A 25667-nucleotide genomic window follows, 5' to 3' on the forward strand; every position below is an offset into this window, starting at 1 on the left:
CACCACCACCACCACCACCACCTCTAGCCTGCATACAAGGGCTTGTGCATTTAAAACCGAGAATAGACCCACTGAGAGCGAGAGAGAGATAAAGAGCAAGCGAGTCAAAAGAGAAGCGAGGGCATAACCAACTGGACATCATACTTTGCCTTCGGTCGACAGACCCTGCGACTGGATTGTGAGTCCAGGTCAGACTCCCCAAAATATAACAAAGGGGTTGTCTTGGATATCAGCTTTGAAAGTTCTCCATCGCTGGATTTGGGATCTAACCTTGTTGTTTGAAGAGCTGTCTCTGCAACATGGGGAAAACAGTGGACTCCAATGGGAAGGAGGAGAGACCTAAATGGGACAACAAAGTCCAGTATCTCCTGACCAGCGTTGGCTTTGCTGTGGGACTGGGGAATGTATGGCGTTTTCCCTATCTGTGCCAAATCTATGGCGGTGGTAAGGTACTACTTTTGAATATATATTTATCCTCTATGAATACTTTGTGATAGTGCATCATTCATGTCCAACTTGGTATGGGGGATGTTGGATACAAGGATTATATGCTGTAGTTTTTTGAATGATTTCATGCTTATTCATTTACAAAAAGAGTAATTTGAGAGCACGGTCAGGAAATAACACTTGCCACCAGCCATTGGTTGATAGGTTTGACAATATGAAGGGTAGAAAGATTCAAGGTTAAATATAACTGCAAGCGGTGATTAACGAAGTCCGAGCAAAATTAAAAGTCAAGAACACACTAATTGAAGATACATGTTACATATAATTGTCATATTTAAGGAAAGATGTTCCACTTATAAACCTGAACTGCAGCCTCATTCACATGGTCAAAATGTATATTGATAACGACACAACATCCAGAAAATTCAAATTAAGGGCTCTCTTCAAAGCATATACCTGAAAAATCTTTTAAATTCTGGGGAAATTAAACATTTGTAGTCAAGAACACTAACGGAGGAAATATAAATATAAATATGAGCTAATTATGAAGGAAAAATGGTTAACGGAGATGTTCCCCTTAATGCCATACTGTGTCTTGGCAGACCGACTCTTGGAAACTAATGAGCCGGAATATTGATTGCCTGATGAATTTCCGGTGCTGTTCAATGTTGTGTTTCCTAAATGAGTGGCAATGACAGAATGTCATGTTCAGCTTGTTCATAATGCTCTAATCAGGATTCAAACCCTCAACCTAAGGACCACCAGTACACAGCATTATCCCGTTGAGCCAATGACATTCCTGAACTGCATGAAGCCTCATTCACATTGTCAAATAGTCGATTGATAAGCACACAACATCAAGAAAACTCCAAGCACACATTTCACAAGAGAATTAAAGGGCTTTCTTAAAAGAGTACATATCAGAACATTTGCACTGTTAATGGTATCCACCTAATGATAGCCGTATGATAGTTATACAATAACAAAATGGTCATATAGGCAAAATGAGTTGAGACTGTGGACGTTTGGCTTTTCTATGAAATTGTGGGAAAAGTAAACATTTTTAGACCATGGTGACCATGGTGAAAAAGATGCATCTGATTTTAGATATTAATATCATGAGAATTTTGAGTCCGGGTCAATCACGTAAGGAGAAATGAGGCTAGTTCATATTTTTTTTAAATAGCGCCACCTTTGGGTGCAGTACCACAATTTGGGTTTATTAGTAGTGGGGGGTATTGGTATCCACCTAAGAATAGTCTTATGTTTTTTTATACGATAACAAAATGGTCACAAGAAAAATGGGCTTACTGCTCAAACTTTATTGGCCAAAATTTCTCAAATAGAACTAAGTAAAACAAATTCTGTTCGATGATATTTGTGAGGCTTGGGCTGCATCCGAATACCTAGTACATACTATTTCTGTCTAGTGTCTACTACTTGACCATACTACACTTGACTGTGTAGTACGGTCTACAGACATGCGTAGAACGCCTCCGAACGCCGCCGAAACTCCACCGGATGTTTGGAGATGACGTATCTCCCCCCAGATGGCGGCAAAATGTACCTGTTTTCCGTCTTGTTATCGTTGCTATTAAATAAAAAAATGTCTCTTTCTACGCGAATGGCTCTTGAAATGGATATCTCTGCTAGAAGGCGTCGTCGTCGGTCATCTCGTAGAGCGACTTACCGGCAGGTTATGTTGTATATATGTGGACATTTGGTAAGTCATTTTTTTGGAATAATAATAATACATTTACAGTTATTTGTTACTCCGTGAAAAAGACGATTGAAGTTAATTTTTCCTTTTTTATTGAACACACACACACACACACACACAAATAAAAAGCCGCTGTTGGTGGTGTCGGGTCAGCCATCTCTTCTTCGTTTGTTACCAGACTCCGGTTGCATTGTGGGATAGCGTAGTGTGGTCCGTGGTTCACTTTGGCGGTAGTATGCATTCGGAAACGACTTCCGTACCACAGAATGCATACTAGAGTATTCGGACGCGCTAGATTTTTCGCATACTACAAAATGCATACTATATAGTATGCAAGTACGAGTATTCGGATGCAGCCTTGGTCTAAAGATTTTATGTGGCGATTTTGGGGAATTTTTTATCATTTTTGTAGCCTGTGAATCTTTTTATCATGTTTAGCTTTAATATGAAAGGATTTTATTGAATTCAGATTCTAAAGATTAATATTCTGAAAGAATTTGGAGTCCAGGTCAATCTGAAGGCGGAGAAAAAAAGCCTAATTCCTGATTTTTTACAATAGCGCCACCATTAGGTGCAGTACCACATTTGGGTTCATGGGAAGAGGGGGTTATTGGTAACCATACCTGAAAATGTCAAGAGTTTTTGACTTACGGTATACTTTTTTTGAGAAAAAATAAAAACGTAACAGAAACAATAGGGGCAAAGGAGCATCTCTGCTTGGACCCCTAAATATTCAACAATCAGTTGGCTGCTTATTTTTTCTAGAAAATTAAGGAAAAAGACTAAACTCTGAAAACTAAATTTTTGTCCGTGATCGAGATATATACATAAAAATAGTTTTTCCTTTTGAATAAAATATTGTTTGTCCATATGAAATGGCAATAGCTAGTGTCATGTCATTGAGTACGCATCATATACTAGAATTATTAAAAAATAAAGGATGAGCGTTATCCATCTTATATACTCAGAGATCATTAAAGTCAAGTAAGCTCTCGTATTTAAGTAAACATATGTTTGACTATCCTTTAGTGAACCATTAGTCGCATCCTTGTATCTTCTGAAAAGGAACATTCAGCTTTATGTCAAATCCAATGTAAAGGGTTCAACTAATGGCTGGATGACAGCTTGTCCACCGTCACAGTCTTTACAGAAAATGGGGATGAAGAAGCTCTGTGTAGGTGTATGTCGTGTTTTGATTGTGTTCTAGCCACTAGATGGGAGTTGAGATTAGAAATTAGGCCAAATAGACGACAGATTTTTAACAATTAGTTTGTCTGACGAGGAGCACAGACATCATGGACAAAGTCTCAGATTGTTTCTACATTCCTGCCTGACGTCTCAAGTATTTCCCCACCCAGGTGCATTCCTCATCCCCTACCTGATAGCCTTTGTATTTGAGGGCCTTCCACTGCTCTACCTGGAGATGGCCATCGGACAGAGGCTGCGCATGGGCAGCATCGGCGTCTGGACCTCCATCGCCCCTTTCCTGGGTGGAGTTGGTAGGTCGCCTTAAGCGAATCGATTTGAAGACAGTGTCTGATCCCTGATAACATTAGCATTGAGTAATTTGAATGGGCATGTAAGCTTTGAGACATGGTTTGAGTAGCAACAAAAAAGAGATGTGTCTTAGTAAAAAGAAGAAGAAGTGCAGCAAAAAACACATGTAACATACAAATGGTGAGGCTTCCTGCTGATAAAGAGCAGTTTGGGTTCAGAAACATGGTGGATTAAACAATGGAGTTGACAATCGATCACAATTAGGAGGACCTTAAATGAGAATCTACATTAATCACAAAAAATCTGTTGCCCAGGCATAGCCAGCATGGCGGTGTCGTTCCTGGTGAGCCTGTACTACAACACCATCCTGGCCTGGGTGCTCTGGTACTTCTTCCACTCTTTCCAGGATCCCCTGCCCTGGAGTCAGTGCCCGCTTAATGACAACTCTACAGGTAACAGGAAGTACATCCGCATGTCTTGGTCATGGCTCGGTGTCTGGGTTAGGTTTCCAAGGTTTGTCAGGGCAGGATTGCTAAAAGTTTGACTGTACTTGATCACATAAGTTATCTGATATTAAATGAGCAACGATAACATTTTGAGGCAAATACCCTTCCTTGAACCGGTGATCTCCTTGAACAGCCTACAACCAAGAGTGTGTGGACAGCACGCCGGTAAACTACTTCTGGTACCGCCAGACCCTGAACATAACCCCGGACATCGAGATTAGCGGCACTCTGCAGTGGACGATGGTCATCTGCTTGGCCACCACCTGGTCTGTGGTCTACATCTGCATCATCAGGGGCATCGAGACCATAGGGAAGGTGGGTGCACCGGGTTGACTTTGGTTGTCATTGATTTTGTAAGGATATACAAGGAGGGATATTCTACCACAGGGTAAATGCAGGAGTTTGGCCTAACGTACCTTTTGTCTTCAAGGCAGTATATGTGACAGCTACCTTCCCCTACCTGGTGCTGACTATATTCCTGCTACAAAGCCTCACTCTGCCTGGATCCACTGACGGCCTGATATACCTCTTCACACCAGATGTAAGTTATCACAACTTGCAGGCTGACCTCCTTTCTCACATTTGGGAGCAGGTTTGATGGGATTTTGTATGTGTTTTGTTCCTTCTCCAGTGGAACATTCTGAAGAATCCCCAGGTGTGGCTAGACGCCGCCACTCAAATCTTCTTCTCACTCTCATTGGGTCTCGGAGGTCTCATCGCCTTCTCCAGTTATAATCCTGAGAAGTGGGTGGCCTGTTCATAATGCTTAACTTTCTAATGCTAATCATGCTAAAGCTGAGCTTTCTAATGCTTACCTTTCTAGCACATGCAGGACTGTCATTAAGCAATGACAGACGCTGAAGTGTTAATGATCTGTGTTCTCTCCCGGATGCCCATCAGGAATAACTGTGAGCGAGATGCTGTTCTGGTGGGTGTGATCAACTGTATTACATCTATTTATGCAGCCATTACCATCTTCTCCATTCTGGGCTTCAAGGCCACCAACAACTACAACTCCTGCCGCATGAGGTAATTCAAGTTTACTCTTTCAATTTTCTTTAAATTGCCTGTAGATATAATACACATAATGTATTTAATCTGCAGCAACATCTTATCTCTGACCAACTACTTGGAGATCGGAGACCAGAACATGACCTTAGAAAACTACGAACAGATGCTTGAATATCTGACCAGCACACGGCCAAATGAGGTTGCACAGGTGGAACTGAGGTCCTGCGACCTTCAAAAGTTCCTTGACCAGGTACTTGACCAAGGGACCGATCAATGGATAGATAATTCTGGTAATAATATTAAATGATAGAATATAAACATATACTTTCCATCCTCTTTTCTCAGAGTGCTTCTGGTACCGGCTTGGCGTTCATTGTGTTCAGCGAAGCGGTGTTGAAGATGTCGGGCTCTCAGGTCTGGGCCGTGCTGTTCTTTGTCATGCTCTTCAGCCTGGGCCTGTCAACCATGTTTGGAGCCATGGAGGGAATTTTTACGCCTATTCGGGACCTAAAACTGGTGCCAAAGTGGATCCCCAGTGAGCTGGTCCCAGGTGTGCAGTGCACCAATGCTATTTGTTGTTCCTCCACACAATTAGACATTTTAAGGGTCATGACAGATTGTATCATGACCCTACAGACTTCGGTGGGGGTGTCAATCCATCTGTGCATGGCACCTTCTTAACGAGCAGGGGCGCCTGCAGCCAGAGGGGGCGCCAGTATGCCAATTCCCCACACAAGGTTATTGTACTTCCAAAAGAAACCTCTTCGCAGCGGAGATGATTATTTCTTTTTTTTTTCTGCTCGTGGCGCCCTATACGTAATTTGCCGACCCCCCACGGGCTGCCCGGTTCGCCCGTGCTTAAAACCGCTACTGATGACCAGCGAAGTGCGTTGGAGGAAAGAGGAAAAGAGCAAAGGACCGTAGTTTATTATCAAATCTGGACGACTTTGTAGCGCATGGAGTACTTGTGCCGGGTTTAGGCTACGTTTACATGATGACGGTCTGAACAGAAGACGCAAAAGTGGCGTTGCGTCTTCACTTTTTATTCCGCATTGAGTTTTTTCGGGTGCATACGGTGACGCAAAAAGTGTGTGGAATTCGATTGGGTATGCATGTCAGGCGGCTAGGTGGTGCTGTGTTACACTATTACACAACACCGGCATGTCTGAGCCCATGCGTAGAATCTTCCTTCTTCTCTTATCTGCGCCGCGAAAACCAAAACATAATTACAGATCCTTCTCTGTTAAGTAATACTATCTGTACATGTCCTGTACATTTCGTGGAAAGACTCCTGTAAGTTTATTAGAGCTGCCAGAGCAGCTTGATGGTCCGACGCATGGAAATAATCCAACATGTTTGTTTATTTCCCTGTACTGGTGCATGTATGTGACGTAAACGTGTATGCGACGAGAACTGATCTGAGCAGAGTTTTGCGTTTTGGCAGTCTTGACGGAAATGCTAAGGCGGAGCGAATTCGGAGCAAGTTTTCCACTCTGGAGGGTGGTTTCAGATTTTTGCGTTTTTTAAGCCCCAAAAACGCTGTCACCGTCTTAACAAAAGGCACTTCCGATAAGTATTTTGTCGTTTTTGCCCGCAAGCGTCCTCTTTTAACCGGGGCCTTAATTACACCATATTTTCTCTCAACTCTCAAAGCTGGTGTTTGCCTGATCTCCTTCCTGATGGCCCTGGTGTTCACCCTGGGCTCAGGGAACTACTGGCTGGAGATCTTCAACAGCTATGTGGGCTCAGTGCCACTGCTCATCATCGCCTTCTGCGAACTGATCGGAGTCATCTATTTCTACGGGATGCAAAAGTAACCATTTCCTTCTAGCAGGAATCGTGATCGTCATTATTTAACTGTGTTTTTGGTGGTAGATATGAAGTCGTAATTTTTGCATTAATATATTCCCAAAACGTAGGTTCTGTTCCATGTTGGATACAGTTAAACCTAAAGGAACTCTATTAATCACATTCATGTTCTATGTCTATGGGCAGGTTTAGTGACGACATCCTCTTCATGACTGGGAAAAGACCCAACATCTTCTGGAGGGTTTGCTGGAGGTTTATCAGTCCACTGTACCTGCTGGTGGTGTTTCTGGCCTATGTGGTTATTCAGACCCAGCAGCACCCACAGTATCCTGCATGGAACCCTGACTATGTGAGTGAACCGATCAGAGACGAAAGACATGACAAAAACAGTTGCTTCGAAGTGGTTTGAGGATCATCTCCTTTATAATTTTTTATTACGTAAGAAGTTAATCTTGTATGTTTATTTTTCAATGTTATTGTCATTGTAAAATGTCATTGTAAAAGCAACTCTGGAAATTTGATTTATTGGCTTGTTTTTATCCCAGGTCAACTTCCCAGAGACAGAAGCAAAGGATTACCCAGGTTGGGTGTTTGCCATTATATTCATCCTCTGTGTGTTTCCGTTGATCTCCATCCCCCTGGTCGCCATTTACAGACTCATTCGCTGTGGACTCAACAGAAAGTCCTCCAAACGCTTTGGCATCAATCCCTACATCAACAACAGTTATGATATTGAAACATAATAACAGCAGCAGGAATTTTGAGAATTTATGAGAAATGCACGTCTCGAGGTGGCCCACTGGCATTGCTACTTTGAATGTGTGGACTTCTTCAATATATTCTGATATATTCAACTGTGATGGCTCTATGAGGTAGAATAGGGTTGGCCTACAGTGCTGAAGATAACTACTTTTGAATTTCAGTGGAAATAGTTTACAAGTAGGTCTTCAATGTTGCATTTTCATGTTTGTTTGTCCCACTACTGCTTTCTATACAATGTTGTTGTTTTTTAGATATCAAAAACACGACTATACAGGGACCTTTTTAAGCAAATCTTGCCATTCTCTTGTCTCATAGTTAAGTTACATACTCATAATTACTTACTGATAAAATAACTTACTAAATGTTCTACCTGCTGTGAATCAGTAAAATAGCACTACCACTGATTATTGCAGTTCTTTCATGAAAATGTAACCCCTTCCTGGCGCTGGAAGTGTAATATTATTATTAAAGGTTACTATATGTTAACGAACAGGATCCTGAATGCTTAGCAGTAGATGGTGAATTAGCTAAATCTCCTGTTTAGCAATAGATGTTATTAAATTAAATGTCCAGGACAAACAAATAAAGATATAACAAATATACATTTATTTGTGCTATATCGAAGTCAGTACTCGTGTGCTACAAAACCCTTAAACAAAATATAACAAATATACATTTATTTGTGCTATATCGAAGTCAGTACTCATGTACTAATAAACCCTTAAACAAAATAACAAATACACGTAAAATGGAATTGTATTTTAAACCATAATAATATGTGAACACAAATAACATGAAACGAATTGCCTGCGGTGAACCGGTTCGACCTTTTTAAATGTATCTACTACCAAGCGCTTGGGTTTCTAACCATTGGGGCCCATAAATTGGTGCACTTAGAGAAAACCAATCCTTAGTTGCTTTAAGGAGCAATGACACCCTCCGTCCTCCGTTACTCACGTATCCACAGGAATGAACGAGCAGCACGGCAGAGTCAACGAGCTGAGTCAACGACCTTGGTTAACAACCAAACGATGAAGGCGAGACGAAAAAAAATGATGATCCAGCAATGCAGGTCCGTTAGCAGGGTTCCTCCTTGGTTAGCCGCAGCAGCTAACCAACGGCGCCAGTCTTTTCCTCTCCGGTGAAGTAGAAAGTCACGAACTTCCAGTGACACACAACGTTTCTCTGCCAGAGGATACCCGTGCCAACACTCAAATACTAAAATCAAATAAATAAAATACTAGTATAAAATACTAAGTATTCCGTCTACAAATATCACTCTTTTTGTTAAGCTCACGCTCTCGTTGAACGCATCACCTCCTCGACCTCATGCTCGAGTTCCTGTCTTTTAACAAGGCCGTCGCTGATTAGCTAAGAGTGCAGCAGGACATAAATCGTATTGGCTTATGTTACTTCGCTTAAACACATTGAAAATGCCTTACAAGCCACCACAAAACGAAGGAGTAACGGTCATGCAGTTTATTTCTCTTTATTCACAAATTAAATAAAACTAACTATTTATTCATTAGACGGTATTTATCTGCATATGAAATAACCTTCTTTTTGTAGGTCCCTACAGAAATGTACTTCCTTGTTGGAGAAAGTAATTCAAATCTTTAGAGGGGGCATGCACAATTAATCAAAGAGAACTTTAATTGAGTCTTGTTTAGATCATGGGTACTATGATAGTCTAATAGTGATCATTTATTTGTGTGTGGGCTTTCCATCCCACTGCCAGCCCTGCCAGTACTCTTCCTGATCATCTGCCTGCAACTCCCATCTCATCAGTGCAACCACCTTCACCTGTGTTCCCTCACCTGATTTAAAACCACTCTTTCCACTCAGGCCACGTTTATACGTAGCAGGCTATTTATAGAAACGAATATTTCCCCCCCTCCGTTTTCAAAAATAACATTGTGCACACAACCTCGTTTTCAAAAAAGTTGTCGTTTACATCAAAACGGATAAATACGCCGTTGGGACATTATAACTATCCCAAACCTATGGGCGGCAGTGTAGGGAGAAGGATAAAGCCATGCAAGCCAATCAGAATCCTCAGAATCAACTACAACGAATAACACGAGGGTCTTCCTGTAACAAACAAACTGTAAACATAAGGCGCTCATATGACGTTAAGCATTTCCTGGCGCATAATGTGACGTTTCAGAACCTAAAACCCCGTTTCTACCCGTTGACACGACAACGCGTAACCGGCGTTTTCAGAAATCTCCACTTTGCCCGGAGTTTTTAGAAATGATCGTTTTCTGTGACAAGAACGGCGTTTTCGTGTAAATGAGAGGCCAAACCGTGTGAAAATATCTGCGTTTTCCCTTCGTGTAGACGGGGCCTCAGTCTCTGCCAGATTGTCTTTAGCAGCATGCAAAGCTCTCTTTTACTATTTCCCGGATTGCTTCCTTGGTTTCGACCCTGCTTGTTCCTGACCCGTCCATGTCGTTCCTGCCCTGGTAATCTGAACAGCCTTTTGTCCCTGACCCCCCTGCCTGCTCGCCCCTTGTCTGTCTCCAGTTGGCTTGGATTTCCGGTTTGGACAGTAAACTGTTGAACTGTTCCAATGTTGGTCTCAGTCTGTGCTGTTCTTGGGTCCCACCTCTCGCCCATTACAGTGTTGAATTATTGATTGGGTTTGGCGATGGAAATTTTTTTCATTGCAGAGGTTGGATAATAGGAGACAAGATGAATCGTGTTTTAACACAATGCATTTATTAATATATTATTATATAATAACATAACAACTCTTTCTTTATTCTATTTGGAATAAAGAAAACAAATTGTAGACTGGATGATGCAGCAGAGTTACTGTGTGCCATGTTTGGATGATAATAAAACCAAACAAACTAGTATCACCAACCAAGAACAACAACAAAAACCCTGAATTTAAAAGCCAATATATAAGGTTCCTGAATTTGTGTGGTTCAAAAAATTGCATCAAAATAAAGATCATGCTCATTTTACAGAAAGGATTAAAATTTAGCTGAATCAGAAATATTAACCTCTCATACAGCTACGCTACCTGATATCGTTCACCAATGGAGGTTATGTCAACCAAGTTATACTTTACTTCCATCCCGTCATGGACACAGGTTATTAGTGAGGTTGACTCATCAAACATATTATCCTAGGAAGTGGTTGTAAACACATAGTTGATTGCTGGCATGGGCTCTACCAAGAGACGTGAAATGCAATAAGAAAAAACAAGGGTTGAAAAAGTAACTCCACCTCTAAAGTTTGAACATATAACATGAACACAATATTTAAAAAATATATCTAAGTAGATGTAGAGGTTTGTAGGCCTGGAGAGGGAATTCTATGTCTAATAAGTATTGAAAACTATTATTGTCTGACCCTGGCCAGTCGGATGTCCCCCAGCTTCCTCTCCAGACCCCGCTTCCCTGTGAACCACAGGGACAGCGGCGGAGGTCAGGTGACAGTGGATTTGAGGGAAATGATTGAAAAATAAGGCAAGGATCCATGCCACCCAATAACTAGAACATGCTTGTTTCAAAAGTAAAAGGAAATTATTTAGTAATTGAGAAGGAGCAACCAACCAGAGGTTGAAATATAAATTGGTGTGCAATAATATTTCATTTGAATTAATACACAGCTTTTCATACCAAGAAGCTATGCCAATTTAAGGAGTGAAATCAGATGAATCAGAGTTCATGGTTGGAGCAGAAAGGAAGATTTTTTTTTCTGAACCTTGAACATCATTATGATCCCAACTCCTTATATGTGGCTCCTCCATTTGGAGGAAATGTTAGGTCAACACTCTGCATCAGCAGACACTTTAAATTTGAGGTATCCTTAATGGACAGGGCCTATGACTGAGAACTTTGATGGGTCACCTTCCAGTCGCAATCAGTTTAAGGCAGTCGGAATGAAGATAGTTACTCAATTAGACGTTATGAAGACGCTATACAAACACTCTAAAACCGAATAAGTTCAGTTTATCAAAAAAATAAAAAAAATCTTTGCAACCACACTAATGAGTTGAGAAATACACAATAATAAAACAAAACAAGAATAATAAACAATAAAGCAATTTATTAACAGGTCATGATCAGAGTCATTCGAGGAAACTGCACGTCATTCCATCAATATTAAATATAAGTCAAACTGAATCGTTCGCATTCCTTAAACCTGGATTTAGATTCTGTGCTGTTGGATATCAGTTACTCAGAAGCCAGAGCTAGTAGAGAAGCAGTCAGTTAGCAGTAATGAGGGTTGAAGGTTGACTGTGAAAGTGTCTGGTGGTCTAACAGTTCATCCATGCATGAAGCAACACCAGCTTGTAGACATTGCCGTGGACAGCCTCACCAGAGTTGCTCTGCTGGGGAGAGACATTGTTAAGCTCTGTGAAGGTGACCCCTTTAGGTAGAAGTGAACCAGGTTCAGAAATGAACAGCGGCTTGGACCATTTAGCCTTGTATTGCCATCAGAAGTGGGTTGATAGGGGGTTGTAAATGCCCCCAATAAAATAAAGGATTATTTTATGTATACTAACATATGTATTTAAGTCTGTAATTGCAAAACCCAGTTCATATCTTTAGTGCAATTGGATAATTTAATGTTTGTCTGTCATGCTACATTAAAAACTATGGTATTTAACCACATTTTGATATTCATATTGCCGCTCAAATGTATCAAACATGGATCTGTGTTAAACTGATTGTATGTTGTACCCGGCTGTGAACCATGGCAGAACCAATGTGCAGTTTGAGAAAAACAGCTCACATGAAGCCCAGAAACATGCCAGCAGAAGCTTATTTGCTGATAGACATGTAAGTTGAGATATCTCAGTCCTTAAAACTGAAAAGGGGAAAATCTCAGCTCGGATTAGCATTTAAAAGAGAATAAGTAGGTTCATAAAGACCAGTTCTTGCTATATGCGGACTAAACAGTTGCATATGGCCCCCAAAACCAGGCTGACCTTTTTTGGATTTTTTAAATTGACCGGTCTTTCTTGGTAGCCAAGTGACTGATACTGAAATCCTGGAGTGAATTGAGGTGGGACGTGGGAGAGACGTTTTTTCTTGATTTTTCTACATTCTACATTTTTCGAGAAACTGTCCTCCCTAATTATAACCGATCCCTATACATGTTTCTCACTTATAATGAACCAAAGACACAATTTGATATTGAATATAGACAGGAATAATGATTTGTAACCCGTGACCAAGCAAACATTTTTTAAAACGAAACTAAAAGGAATATGTTTAAGTGTCAATGCCACTTAATACAGTCTTTGCTTAAACCACGTCCAAACGTCACTTTGAAGCGATGGTAGAGGGAAAAAAACATACAAGCATGCAAACTTATAGTTAATGTAAAATAAAGAGATTCCCTCTGTTAAATTGTCCTATCACAATATGTAAGAAACTCTGCTGCCCGACTGCTTACTAACTCCCCCTCCAGAGAACACATGGCTCCCATCCTCCATCAACTTCATTGGCTTCCAAAAAAACAACGCATCGATTTCAAGATTCTCCTCACCACCTACAAAGCGCTTAACAACTTTGCACCCTCGTACATAACAGATCTCCTCCATCGCCACTCCCCCACTCGCCGCCTACGCTCCGCTGATGCCAACCTTCTCATCTCCATCACCAAGACCAAGTATCGCACCCTGGGGACAGAGCCTTCGCCATCGCCGCCCCTACCCTCTGGAACTCCCTTCCTCCGGCCATCCGAAACTCTGATACACTTTATTCCTTCAAAAGTCAACTTAAAACCTATCTCTTCAGGACCACCTACAACATTTGAAAAATCATCCTCCGCCATCTTCCACTCTCTCCCGCTCTCTTAATGTGTTGCCTATATTGTGGTGTTGTTTATTTTTTTCCCTTTTGTTGGATTGTCTGTACTGTCTGTATGTATTCCTTTCTTATTTGTAAAGCGTCTTTGAGTATTTAGAAAAGCGCTATAAAAACCTGATAAATTATTATTATTATTATTTATTGCTACCTTACAATGGATAAAAAAAGACCACCTATCCACAGCCTTGTTATTAGAGAAAGGCTAAATAGGCTAAATAGATGTATTCAGCCAACTCTAGAAATGCAGTCTTTTTCAAGAGTCGTCTGCTAATCAGCCAATCCTCTGCTATTTAGCCATTTAGCCAGCCAGTGGTTGATTATGCATCACCATGCCACTTGCACTGCCAAGGTCAGTTCAACCAATAACTAACACTCATAAAACCAAAAAATCCCCCCCTCACCTTTTATACATGGGCTTGTGTATTTAAATCCGAAAACTTATGAGCACAACCACTTAGAGAGAGAGGGGAGAGCGAGATAGTGGCAGAAAGAGACAGTGAGCAAACAGAGGAGAGAGGGACAAACCTACTGAACATCATTGAAGCTACTTTGCCTTAAGTGGACAGAAGACCCTCTACTGGACTGGGAGTCTGACTAAAAATCCACTTGGACTCCATCGCTGGATTTGGGACTAATCTCAACATGGGAAAAACAGTGGATGGGATAAAGGAGAGACCTAAATGGGACAACAAAATCCAGTATCTCCTGTCCTGCATTGGCTTTGCGGTTGGACTTGGGAATGTATGGCGTTTTCCCTATCTGTGCCAAATCTATGGTGGTGGTAAGGTGATACTTTTTATATTTTAATTCTGTGAATAGTTCATGCAGCATTGCATTTTCTTCTCTAAGTTAGTGCGGGTGATGGTATATATATTCGTACATAAATCAACATACTCCAAAGCAATCATTAATAACACCATGACTAAAAACATTTTTTTGGGGCTGTCTGCAGAGTCTGCAACATCGTTGCAGACTCATTATATTTCAAAGATGCTAAATCCTAAAAATTCTACCCAGTTGTTCCATATCGTTCCTAAAAAGAGAATGTAGATATTATGGAACGGGTTGATTTCAATTGTTTGGTACGATTTCAGGCTTAATAAACAATATAAATAATCTGTATATCAAAGAAATATCAAGTAACAGTAGTCTCCAATTTATATACACATTAAAACATCATTATATATAATGGATATATTCTACAAAAAGTAACACTAGTACACAATTAGCTTTCAGACTTACTACTGTCACAAAAATAGAAGCAGTGCTGATCTGATAAAAAATGTAGTGTTGTGGGACTAGTCATCTGCCTGAACTCGGTACATCAACCTAAGCAGAAATGCAATTACCCAAATTAATGTAAGACGTATCCTAGATCAAAACAAGACATTGCCCACATTAACCACACAACAAAAAACGAACAAAATGAACAGAAGTCTGTAATACAATTTCAAACGTAATGTAATTTTATCCGCAAGACTGTTGTTAATTACCTTCCTTCTTAAAACACTGCTTCCATCAGAAATTGAAACTAGCATAAAGAAGTCGTTTGCCTTCAGGGCTTTCTGCCAGAAAGAGCTTGCTGCCAGAAATGGTTTTCTTCGGAGACTCTATCCAAGAAATTATATTCCCTTAACCGAACAAATCAACTACATGTTGCCTAACTGACCATGTAGTTGATTTGCCAACCTAACCACCAAAAATATTGCACGCTCCTATTTTGTACGAGTTGAAACAAAATAAATAAAATATTTGGTTAAACAGTAAAGGTAGACACAGGTGTGCATGTGCTAGTTACAATAAAAGGTCGCTTGATTCCACACGTTTTGAGGGATCGGCAATTGGCATGCTGAATGCAGGAGAGTCCACCAGAGCTGTTACCAGTGAACTTAATGTTAAATTCAACCACAAGACGTCTCCATTGTCATTTCCGAATTTGACAGTTTATCCAACCAGCCGCACAACTGCAGACCCCTTTTAACCACGCCGGGCCCAAACCACCACAACAGGCTTTTTTCTCCTGCCAGATCGTCTGACAGCTGACGCAATAGCTGGTTGTCACAACCAAATCATTTTTGCAGTAACAGTCAGAAACCATCTTGTGGAAGGTCATCTACATGCTCGTCGTCTTCAGCAGGGACTTGATGTGCCTACAGTTCGCTTCTGTTACCAAGTTGAACTGGCCCCTAACTTGGAGAACTGTTCACTTCAGCGATTAATTCTGGTTGTCCCATAGAAATTAAAATTGAATTCACAGGTTACACAGGTCACAGGTCTGGTGGACATTGCTGCAGTCAGTATGCTAATTGCCCATCCCTCAAAACTCAAAAAGACAAAATGGCATTTTATTGATAAAACAGATAGATAGATTTTAGATACAAGATACAAGAGATACGAGATAGTTTATTGTCATAAACACAATGGAAACATAGTTTGCACTGGGCAATGAAATTCTAAACTACTAAAAAAATCTGTACAAAGAGCAGAATTTAGTTAAACAAAAACAGTTAAATATAAGGTGATGTATTGTGCAGTTTTAATCAAACGTTGGAGAGCCTTCCTTTCCTGTACTGTCCAGTTTCCAAACCACACTGTGATGGAGTTGCTCAGGAGGTTCTCCACTGTACATCTGTAGAAGTTGCTGAGGAGTTTGGATGACAGTCCAAATTTCCTCAGCTTTCTTAAGAAGTACAGCCGCTGCTGAGACTTCTTGGTGTTGTGAGACCAGGAGAGGCCTTAGCTGATGTAGGTGCCGAGGAATTCAAAGGTATTCACCCTCTCTACCTGAGTCTCGCCGATGGGTAATGGACTGTGCTGGTCTCTCCTCTTCCTTGGATCAATAATCATAATAATCCGAGGATGAGGAGCTTCTCAGCCAGTCTGGTTGGGAGGACCGTGGTGAATGCTGAGCTGTAGTCGATAAACAGCATTCAAACATGTATACGTATCCTTGTTCTCGAGATGCTTGAGAGCTGTGTGGATGGGGGTGTTTACTGCGTCATCAGTGGACCGGTTCCGACGGTACGCAAACTGTAGGGGTTCCAGGGTGTCCGGGACGGTCTTTTTAATGTGGGACATGATTATCCCCTCAAAACACTTCATCACAATTGAAGTGAGTGCGATGGGACGGTAGTCATTTAGGCAGGTTATGGTGTTTTTCTTAGGTAGGGGCACAGTGGTGGTGGTCTTGAAGCAGGTGGGCACATAAGATTGTGAGAGGGACAGATTGTAAATATCTGTTAGCACCTCAGCCAGCTCCGCTGAACAGACCCTCAGTGCACGGCCCGGGATATTGTCAGGGCTTGCTGCTTTCCAGGGATTTGTTTTGTCTTTGCTGCCTCTGTTGGTAGAATCCCTCTGTTGGTGTTGAGGTCGTCGAAGCGAGCGTAGAACTCATTCAGCTCATCTGGCAATGTGCTTTGGCTGGTTGTGACCCCCCTGCTCCGCTGCTGGTAGTCCGTGATGTGGTGCAGGCCCTGCCAGGGCTGGACTGGCCATCGGGCGTACCGGGCAATGCCCGGTGGGCTTGCAGGCCTTTTTGGGCCGACGAGGTTTACTTGAGGTTGACTTTTTTTTTTTTTTAAAGGGCCCGGCCCAGCCATGTCACACAGCCGAGGGCCGAGGTCCGTTCCATCCCTCTCGGTCGTGCGGGCTGTCAACTTAACCTGAAAGTTCAATAAAACTTTGGCCCAGGCCATAACTCATTATGATTGGTTCTGGGCTGGCCCTGGCCCTATACACACAGCAGAGGGCCGAGGTCCCGCCCCTTGGGCCTCGGCTGTCAATCAGTCACGTCACTAACTGACAGAAAAATGGAGAAGAAACGTAAAGGAGGCGCGGAGAATCTCTCTCTCTCTCTCTCTCTCTCTCTCTCTCTCTCTCTCTCCTTCTCTCTCTCTCATACTTTAGGGTGCTCTCTCGTACTTTAGTGTAGGCCTTAATAAAATAATACATATATTTTACTGCGCTTTTTTTAAATTGTTGAAACAGCACAATATGCAGATATATCCTCTGGTATGTTGTGTGCCTCCGCATGTCGAATAAATAATCATAGTGGGCTGCCATGGCCAAAAATGCCAGGGCCATTTTTTGGTCCCAGTCCAGCCCTGGGCCCTGCCACATGCGCCGTGGATCCGCGGTGGTGTAGTATCCCTCCAGCTTCACTCTATACTGTCTCTTGGCTTCCCTGATGGATCTACGTAGGTCATATCTGGCCTTTATGTAGCCTTCAGCGTCACCAGAGGCAAATGCAGTTGAGCGGGCATGCAGCATGGACCGTACATCACAGTTAATCCAGGGTTTTTGGTTAGGGTATGTTTTGCAGCACTTGGTGGGGACAATGCATGCATGTCTATGCATGTGCTGATGTAGCCAGTAACCAGTGAAGCATATTCCTCTAAGTCCACAGTACAGTCCTCTCTCACAGCAGCAGTCTTAAACACATCCCAGTCAGTAGTCAAAGCAGTCCTGCAGCACAAGATCAGTCTCTTCGCTCCATACTTTAACGGTTTTACTTACTGGAGGGACCTGTTTGAGGAGCTGCCTGTAAGAGGGGTAGAGGAACACGGAGATGTGGTCCGACTGTCCGAAGTTGGGGCGGGGCACACCTGAGTATTGTGTGTATTGTGTGTATTGTTTGTGCAAGATATTAAGGACTGAGTCCATTACTGTTTCTACATTCCTGCCTAATGTCTCAAAAATGTCCCCACCCAGGTGCATTCCTCATCCCCTACCTGATAGCCTTGGTATTTGAGGGCCTTCCACTGCTTTACCTGGAGCTGGCCATCGGACAGAGGTTCCGCATTTCTGCCATCGGTGTCTGGAACTACATCTCCCCCTTCCTGGGTGGAGTCGGTAGGTCGTCTTAAGATATATCGTCTGACCACGTGTCATTACATATACCTTGATTCATTTCTCACATTGACACTTTTAACCAAATGGACCAAAGATTTAGGAGGAGTAGCTACAAATGTACCCATGCCTGCTACACAGGCATAGCCAGCATGGCGGTGTCGTTCCTAACAAACCTGTACTACAATACCATCCTGGCCTGGGTGCTCTGGTACTTCTTCCACTCATTCCAGGAACCCCTGCCCTGGAGTCAGTGCCCACTTGTTGACAACTTTACAGGTAACAGGAAGTGCATCCGCATGTGTGGGTCATTGCTTAGGGTTAGGTTCTCAAGGTATCTCAGGGCACTATTACTAACAGCAGTTTGCGAAAGACTTGATCACATTTTGAAGCAAATAACCTTTCTTCCAAATTTAAACCGGTGATCTCTATGAACAGCCTTCAACAAGGAATGTTTGGACAGCACGCCGGTTAACTACTTCTGGTACCGCCAGACCCTGAACATAACCCCGGACATCGAGACCAGCGGCTCTCTGCAGTGGACGCTGGTCATCTGCTTGGCCACCGCCTGGTGTGTGATTTATATCTGCTTCATCAGGGGCATCGAGACCATGGGAAAGGTGGGTGATGATTCACAAGCAGGGCTATTATACTATAGGGGGAATGCAGTATTTGGATTTGAGAACCCTACGTTCAATGACATATCCTTGAAGTGATTGAAGTAGGTTGCCCGTTGCTCATTTCTTCAAGGCAGTATATGTGACAGCTACCTTCCCCTACCTGGTGCTGACTATATTCCTGATACAAAGCCTCACTCTGCCTGGATCCACTGATGGCCTGATCTACTTCTTCACTCCTGATGTAAGTTATTACAACTTTCCGCCTTTCTCACATTTGGGAGAATGTTTGATTTGATTTTGTATGTGTCGTTTTGTTCTTCCTAAACCTCTTCCTCCAGTGGAACGTGCTGAAGAATCCCCGGGTGTGGCTGGCCGCCGCCACTCAAATCTTTTTCTCACTCTCATTGGCTTTCGGAGGTCTCATCGCCTTCTCCAGTTACAATCCTGAGAAGTGGGTGCCCGGTTCATAATTCTAATCGTGCTAATGCTAACCATGTTAACTCTATGCTTTCTAATGCTTTCCTGCCTTGTTAATGCTAATATTAATGGTACTATTAATGAGGTCTTAAACCAATGCAATGCAACAGTTCTATGTCATCCATCTTTGGGAAACACATGCAGGTCTGTAATTAAGTGAATGAGACATCTAGAAAATACATTAGAAGGTGATAATGAGTTAATTATCTGTGTTCTCTCCCGGATGCCAATCAGGAATAACTGTGAGCGAGATGCTGTTCTGGTGGGTGTGATCAACAGTATTACATCTATTTATGCAGCCATTCCCATCTTCTCCATTCTGGGCTTCAAGGCCACCAACAATTACAACTCCTGTCGCATGAGGTAATTCAAGTTTACTCTTTCAAATTTCTTTAATTTTCTTTTGCCTGTAGATATAACACAAATTGTTATTTCATCTGTAGCAACATCTTATCTCTGACCAACCACTTGGTGATTGGAGACCAGAACATGACACTGGCCAACTACGAACAGATGATTGAATATCTGAACAGCACACGGCCAAATGAGGTTGCAGAGGTGAAACTGAGGTCCTGCGACCTTCAAAAGTTCCTTGACCAGGTACTAAGTGACCAATCAATAGAAGATAATTCTGATAATAATATTCAGTGATAAGGATATAAACATATACTTTACATCCTCCTCTCTCAGAGTGCGTCTGGTACCGGCCTGGCGTTCATTGTGTTCACCGAAGCGGTGATAAATATGCCGGGCTCTCAGGTCTGGGCCGTGCTGTTCTTTGTCATGCTCTTCAGCCTGGGCCTGTCCTCCACGTTTGGAAACATATAGGGCATTCTTACCCCTATTCGGGACCTAAAACTGGTGCCAACGTGGATCCCCAGTGAGCTGGTCACAGGTATGCAGTGCACCACTGCTATTTGATAAGAAAATAATAATAATAATAATTCATTGAATTTATATAGCGCTTTTTTTTTTTCTGGAAACTCAAAGCGCTTACAGTGAAGGGGGGGGGACCTCTCTAACCACCCCCAGTGTGTAGCACCCACTTGGGTGATGCAAGGCAGCCAATCGGCGTCAGAACGCTCACCACACACAAGCTTGAGGTGGAGAGTGAGGGAATTAATGAATAAGTCAATTATACAGGGGGGTGATTAGGGGGCCAGATTGAATGAGCCTGGTGGGGCAAATCAACTACTCTTTGCGATCAGTGCCCTGGGATCTTTTATGACCTTAGTGAGTCAAGACCTCGGTTTTACGTCTCCTCCGAAGGACGGCACCCGCCATAGCACAGAGTCCCCGTAACTGCACTGGGACATCGGGGATTGATGTTTTTGGCTAGAGGGAAGAGTGCCACCTATTGGCCCGATACCACTTCCAGCAGCAACTCAGTGTTCCCAGTTGGTCTCCCATCAAGTACTAACCAAGCCCACACCTGCTTAGCTTCAGAGATTCAGCTAAGGCAGGGTTGACTTTGGTCATGCTTCTGGCCAGACCAAGTGCATTTTTCTGAAAAAATACCCTTAAAACCATGGCATCCCTCCAAGATGTCACTCAGTGTCACTCAGAAAGTTTTGCCTGTGAAATTTTCAATTACGTTTCCAGAAACTTAATTTGTACGTTTTTACTTATTCAGCTGATCCAATGTTTGACGCAAGAATAGTTTATTGAAATTCATTTTGATTTAATTTAGAAAACTAGGAAAAGCAAGGGTAAAAAACTAGCAATGCGTATTAGGGTGTGTGGCTCATTACTATTCCCATGGTGCAGTTCACTCTACCCGCTATTTTAGACATTTGATAGTTAAGATTTGTTATTTTTGTACTAATCGTTCATGAATCAAACCTTACAAATTCTCAGTCAAGGTGAAATATTAACATGTATTGGTTGTAAGTAACAGTAAATGAATGACTAGCAAAGTGCGTTGGAGGAAAGAGGGAAAGAGCATAGGACCGTAATTTATTATCGAATCTGCCCGACTATGTAGCGAATGGAGTACCCGTGCCGGACTTAATTACACCATATCTTCTCTCAACTCTCAAAGCTGGTGTTTGCCTGATCTCCTTCCTGGTGGCCCTGGTGTTCACCCTGGGCTCAGGGAACTACTGGCTGGAGATCTTCAACACCTACGTGGGCTCAGTGCCACTGCTCATCATCGCCTTCTTCGAGCTGATCGGAGTCATCTATTTCTACGGGATGCAAAAGTAACCATTTCCTTCTAGCATTAATCGTGATTGTCATTATTTTAGTCTGTTTTTGGTGGTAGATATGAAGTCGTCATTTTTGCATTAATTTATTCCCTAAACATAGGTCATGCCCCATGTTGGATACAGTTAAAACTAAAGGAACTCTATTAATCACATTCATGTTCTATGTCTCTGGGCAGGTTTAGTGACGACATCCTCTTCATGACTGGGAAAAGACCCAACATCTTCTGGAGGGTTTGCTGGAGGTTTATCAGTCCACTGTACCTGCTGGTGGTGTTTCTGGCCTATGTGGTTATTCAGACCCAGGAGCACCCACAGTATCCTGCATGGAACCCTGACTATGTGAGTGAACCGATCAGAGACGAAAGACATGACAAAAACAGTTGCTTCGAAGTGGTTTGAGGATCAACTCTTTTATAACATTTACGTAATAAGGTAATGTTGTACGTTTATTTTAAAATGTTACTGTCATAGTAAAATGTCATTGTAAAAGCAACTTATTGGATTTGATTTATTGGCTTGTTTCTATCCCAGGTCCATTTCCCCGAGACAGAGGCAAAGGATTACCCAGGCTGGGTGTTTGCCATCATTGTCATCCTCTCTGTGTTTCCGGTGATCTCCATCCCCCTGGTTGCCATTTACAGACTCATTCGCTGTGGACTCAACAGAAAGTCCTCCAAACGCTTTGGCACCAATCCCTACATCAACAACAGCTATGATATCGAAACATAATAACAGCAGCAGGAATTATGAGAACTTCCGCCTATGACATGAAATGCATGTCTTGAGGTGGCCAATTAGCATTGCTTCTTTGGATGTGTGGACTTCATCAATATAGTCTCATATATTCAGCTGTGTCGGCTCTATGAGGTGGTATTGGGTTTGGCCTATAGTGTTGAGGATAACTACTTCTGAATTTCAGCGGAAATAGTTTACAAGTAGGTCTGCAATGTTAAATTTTCACACTTGTGTGTCCAACTACTGCTTTCTATAAAAAAATAATCATGCCACGATTCAAGAGCTGAAATTATGTTTTGAAATAATAATAACAGTAGGAGTTTTTGGATATAAAAAACGTGATCATACAGGGACCTTTTTAGGAAAATCTTGCCCTTCTCTTGTCTCATAATTAAGTTACATACTTATAATTATAATTTACCGATAAAACAACTTACTAAATAATCTACCTGCTGTGATTCTGTAAAATAGCATTACCGCTGAAAAATTCAGTTTTTTCATTAAAATTGACTTCCTTGTTTGAAAAAGTAATTGAAGTCTAGTGAGGGGTCAGGCACATCAATCAAAGAGTCATTTAATTGAATCAGGTTTTCTTAAAGGGTTTTCAATCTAGGATGATAGTCTAATAGTGATAATTTATATGTGTGTGTATATGTGTGTTGACTTGAGTTATGGATTAGTTCGGCGATAGCTACATTTTTCCTTGCAGAGGTTGGATGAAAGGAGACAAGATTAATAGTGTTTAACAGTACGCATTTATTTATATATTATAATATAATAACAGCTAGCATCTGTGCATATTTATTTGGAATAAAAAAAAAAATTCAACACTCGATGTGATTGGATGAGGCAGCAGAGTTTCTGTGTTCCATTCTTTGATGATAATGAAACAAAACAAACTAGTATCACAAACCAAGAGCAACGACAACAACAATTCCTGGAAAACCCTACATTTTAAAGCCAATATAAAAGGTGTCTGGGTTGGCGTGGGTCAAAAATTATTAAAATAAAGATCATGCTCATTTTACAGAAAGGATTAAAAGTGTGCTGAATCCAAAATAATTAATCTTTCATGCAGCTTCCTGATTTCTTTCACAAATGGAGGTTATATCGACCGAGCTATGCTTTGATTCGTCCCATCATGGACGCGTTGTATTTGTGAGGTAGACTCAAACATCTGATCCTAGTGAGTGGTTGTAAACATTGTGTTTATTGCTGGCATGGGCTCTACCAGGAGATGTGAAATGCAATAAGGCAAAACAATGTTTAAAGGTGACATATTATACCTCCAGGTGTGAGTGTGATGAGCCTAAACCTAACCGCTAATCACACTCACACATGGTATAATATGTAACCTTTGAAAAAGTGACTACACCTCAATAAGTTTAACAGATAATATGAACACATTTAAAATATATGTAGATGTATTGGTTTGTAGCCTTTGAGAGGTATTTTTTTTAAAATCTTTTATAAGTATTGAAAATTATAATTGTCTGACCCTGGCCAGTCGGATGTCCCCCAGCTGCCTCTCCAGACACCGCTTCCCTGTGAACCAGGGGGACAGGCGGAGGAGGTCATGTGACAGTGGACTGGAGGGAAATTATTTTTAACATAGGCAGGGATATTTTAGATGATGCTACACAATCAGGATAAGCTTGAAGCAATCAAAGAAAATGTGTATAAAACTAAATTTATACTGGTGTGCCCCTTTCCTATTGTTCAATTTATTGTACTAATAGAAGTAAAACGGAATCGTTTGCATTCCTTAAACCTGGATTTAGATTTTGTGCTGTTGGAAATCAGTTCCTCACAAGCCCAAGCTAGTGTATATATAGAAGCAGTCAGTTAGCAGTAATTGACGGCCTCCACAGAGTTGATCTGCAGGGGAGAGACATTGTTAAGCTCTTTGATAGTGACCGATTCTGGTAGAAGTGGAACTGTGAATCAGGGCTTGGGTCATTTTGCCTTATATTGCCCTCGAAGTTGGAAATGCCTCAATAAAATAAAGGATTAATTTATGCATACAGACACATTAACTTATGTATGTATTTGCAAAACCCAGTTAATATCAGTAGTTAATCACATGCCCCATATTTCGTGTTTTGAGAAACAAGTTACATCCGGTGGCATGTAGGGGGCTCAGGGAGGGGGGGGTGCCGATAGTAGTATTCTTGCCCACTGTGCAGAGGACTGGGTGGGTGTGCGTGCGTGCGTGTGCGTGCGTGTGCGTGTGCAAGGCCGCCTTAATGCACGGGCTTGCCTGGGCTGAAGCCCCAGGGCCTACGCCGATCGGGGGGCCTATCATAAAAAAAAATATATATATATTATTCTTTATTTATTTTTTATTTTATTTATTTTTTATTTATATTTTATACTGGCCCATGATAGGCCCCCATATGTGTATATATATATATATATATACACATAAATACATACATACATACATACATACATACATACATACATACATACATACATACATACATATATATACATACATATGTTGCAGAATCTCATCTCTATATCTCTCTGCATTGAGATTGCCTCCAATGATGACAAGCCTCGTTTTTCCAGTGAGGGAGATGCCACCCAACAACATCACACTGCCTCCACCAAAAGATGTTATTCTATCGATGCATCAATCAGCATTGCGTTCTCCGCGTCTTCTCCACACTTTGACCCTGCAATCCAACTGCCGTAGGCAGAATCAGGACTCATCACTGAATATAGCGTTCCTCCACATGTTCAGGTTCCAGTGCACGTGTTGCCGACACCAGCGCAAACGGGCCTGACGGTGAAGGGCAGTCATGGCAGGACTCCTGGCAGCCCTATGAGAACGGAGATTGGCTGCGTGTAGTCTGTTCCGGATTGTCTGGGCAGAGAGCCGCCGGCCATATCGTACTGCAAACCTTGAATGCAAATCTGTAGAAGACAGCCTACTTAATTTAAGTGCTGACAGGGTGATGAAACGGTCTTCTTGGGGCGTCGTCTTCTTGGGGCCTGTCTTTGACATCCCCTGTTATATGGAACTTGGTCTTCAGTTTGGAGAGGGTACTAGGGCTCACTCCAAATAATGCCGCAACTTGGTTTTGCGGAACACCAGCTTGAAGTTGCCAAATCAGGTGCCAATCAGGCAGCTGATTGGCAGCACCTGGGCGTACCAGAAGCTCAAAAAAAGTGTCAATAGCAAC

The 25667-nt window shown here is 42.0% G+C and overlaps 2 pseudogenes; both read left to right on the top strand.

The window, feature by feature from the left end:
- The first annotated feature begins 204 nt into the window (after positions 1–204).
- On the top strand, positions 205–7754 carry LOC130376258 (sodium-dependent neutral amino acid transporter B(0)AT3-like; annotated as a pseudogene).
- A 6474-nt stretch (positions 7755–14228) lies between these two features.
- On the top strand, positions 14229–22471 carry LOC130376259 (sodium-dependent neutral amino acid transporter B(0)AT3-like; annotated as a pseudogene).
- Positions 22472–25667: the final 3196 nt, after the last annotated feature.

Source organism: Gadus chalcogrammus, chromosome 22 (assembly GCF_026213295.1).
Source record: "Gadus chalcogrammus isolate NIFS_2021 chromosome 22, NIFS_Gcha_1.0, whole genome shotgun sequence".
Taxonomy (NCBI): Eukaryota; Metazoa; Chordata; class Actinopteri; order Gadiformes; family Gadidae; genus Gadus; species Gadus chalcogrammus.